We start from the raw sequence: 2,774 nt of genomic DNA, 5'->3' as shown, positions 1-2,774 counted from the left end.
CTGCCCGAGTGCTGTTGTGACTGCACTCAGCCAGTCGGGTGGTGAGTCTTTCATTGAACGCTCGACTTGAGCAATGAAGGCAGTGAAAAGGCTTCAAACAGTCAGGAGGTGATCCAAATCACCGCACAGTAACCAGCCTCTGCCGTCCTCCTGGATCCAGAGTGCTCTGTTTAAGTTTCTGGCCAGGATTCTATTAGTTGGTTCGGAAGTTGCAGCGCTGCTGAAGGTCATGGGGAGGCGGTGGTCTTTCTGTTGCTTGAGATGGTCGTCGACAGGCACTCCTGTGGTATCAATCGTACCAGCCATTGTCCTGCTGTAAGTGTGAAAGGAGCTGGCCACGGCAGAATGGTCAGCGAATAACCCCACTCCCGATCTTATGACAGAGAAAATGTTACTGACAGAACATCTGGATGGTGGTTGGGCCAAGGATGCCTGCCTGAGTTACCCCAGATGTGAAGTCCTAATGCTGTGATGATTGGCCTCGACACCAGCTGCCATCTTCCTGTGTGTCATCCAAAACCCACTCAGTAGAGTGTTACACCTGACTCCCATTGACATTAGATTTTTTTTCTATGAGGATTTGATGTTATTCTCAATAGAATGTTGCATCCTGAAGATTGACAGTGCAGCAGCACATGGTCAATGTGGGTTTTTGTACTTTCATACACTTCCCTTGGAGAACAGTGTGCAGCAGTGGAAGGATTCGCAGGCAGATTAACAGTCTGATAGGCCATCACCTGAACATTCCTTCCATGGCTGTAACGAGTGTAGGATTCGCAAAATTGGATTTCATATTAATAAGGATCAATGGGCAGAAGAGGCCATGATTTTAAAGACTGTTTTAAAAGAAGCCCAGAAAAAGGGGCATACAAAATGGCCGCTGTATCATGTGACCAGCTTATTGGGACACTTTAAAATGGTTCCTGCACAACCTCAGACAACTATGTGGATTGAACCCATAGCAAGTTCTGGAAGCTGTTTCTGAGAGAACAAAGCCAGACCCACAGGCATGCATATGGATTAGATGCAGATCCACTCAAGATCTGGCTGGAGACAGAGGCCATCTAAATGTTGACCCAGATGAAAGAGACAATAACTTATTCATGAGGACAACACCAAGGGCTCGGTAACAGGATTAGCACGAAATTAAAAACAATGAAAGCCATTTCAAACCAGAGATGGGCCTGTTACCAGCCGCTTAAAATGATTTAAAATATAATAACTGCCCCGCTGTGCTCAAAGCCCACCAAAAGTTAAAACAAAGACTCACCTGATTTTGGGGGGGGAAGTGAAGCCTCGGGAAGAAAGGTATAACTGAAGAGACTTTTCAGCAGTTGAAAACAAGCAGAAGCACCGGGTTGGAAGCGACACTCGAGGCAAGCTGAACAAGCAGCTTGGAGGACACGGCAGTGGGCCACGACTCGACAGGGGCAATGACCCCAGGGACAGCTTGGACGAGTTGAGACACAGGACCAGGACGCAGCACCCCGGAACGCAGCTTGAGGAGGAAGACACAGCTTGGGAGGAGACGTTGGAGGAAGCTTGAATCAACAAGCTCGGACAGTCACAAAGAGAGCGGAGAAAAAGGACAGTTTAAAATCAGACAGTCGTTGCAGCCCCAGCAGCCTCGTTTTCAAAACCTTGCACTTCCTAGTGGGATTGGTGAGCATGTTTCTGGCCCTTCACAATCAGATCTAGTTAGGTTTAATAAGGGGGTGGATTTAAGGGTACAATTAACATGAGTTGTTGTCCCTCGATGTTCCATGTGTTACTTTATTTCATGATGATCTTTGTAGAGTATAAGATGCCTATATTTGCCTTAGTTAGTATAATGTCGTTATTGTAGTGTATGTACCCGTCTACCCTTAAGGAAATTATTGTATGTAACTGTTCACCTTTAAGGGAACTACTTTAAGTGTGGCACTACTTGTTTGGCTTCTGTATACTGTAATACCGACAGTGACCACACCAGTATATAAGTGTTGTGACAGGATAACTGGGGCAGATTCGCCCGGACCTTCGAATAGTAAAGACCTGTTTGTTGTTATTTCTGAAGTCTGTGTATTTATTAACTGCACAACCCACAGACTTTACAGTGGCGACGAGTCCGATCGTACCCTGCGGCAAGATTACCAAAGCAAGAAGAGCGTCGAAGAGAGGCAACCGCCCTCGTCGTGCTGCTGAAAGAAAACACGAGGCTGCAGCAGGAGGAAGGAGGAAGACTTTAGCAACAAAAGCTTCCGTCTGCAACAGGCACTGACTACCCTTCTACCACGATGCGGAGTGAGCCGATCAGCAGGAAACAAGGCGGCCGAAGAGACTGTGAGTAGGGGAAGGTGTAGAGAATATCCGGAGGATAAGGGCAGAGCACTCGACCTCGGTCGAGGGGGAGCTGAGCCGGTCGAAAGTCGGGTCCAACGGCGTCGGGTGACAGCCGGACCGCGATCGGCGGGAAAAATCCGGGCAGCGCCCGCAGCCACGAAGCGCTGAGACCGGGAGCAGGCGCGGGAAGAGAGAAACTCAGCCGCAGCCGGGGAGGGAAACACCGGTCTGCGAGAGGGCTGGGGAGGTGAACGGGAACCGTGCGGGTGAGAGCCGGGTGCGGAGAGAGAGACTGCGAGGAGCCGGTCCAGCGGCTGAGCTGTTCTCCACCAACGGGGTACTCAGAGCCGGCAAAACCGAACGTGCGGGAGTGGGAGAGAGACACAGCCGAAAACGGGGTGAGAGACTGCGCGAGAGCCAGTCCAGCGGCTGAACTGTCCTCCGTTAACGGG

General features: G+C 50.0%; 1 protein-coding gene across 1 annotated transcript in view; it reads left to right on the top strand.

Annotated features, from left to right (window-relative positions):
• The window catches only part of LOC147109776 (large ribosomal subunit protein bL17m-like), a 642,401-nt gene that overhangs the window by 15,468 nt on the left and 624,159 nt on the right, over nucleotides 1-2,774 (top strand). The gene's annotated exons all lie outside the window — the stretch shown is intronic.

This window comes from Somniosus microcephalus, chromosome 12, assembly GCF_052327205.1.
Source record: "Somniosus microcephalus isolate GS21.2 chromosome 12, FLI_Smic_1.0, whole genome shotgun sequence".
Classification (NCBI taxonomy): Eukaryota; Metazoa; Chordata; class Chondrichthyes; order Squaliformes; family Somniosidae; genus Somniosus; species Somniosus microcephalus.
The sequence above is the reverse complement of the archived record's forward strand: the minus strand, read 5'-3'. Positions and strand labels throughout refer to the sequence as shown.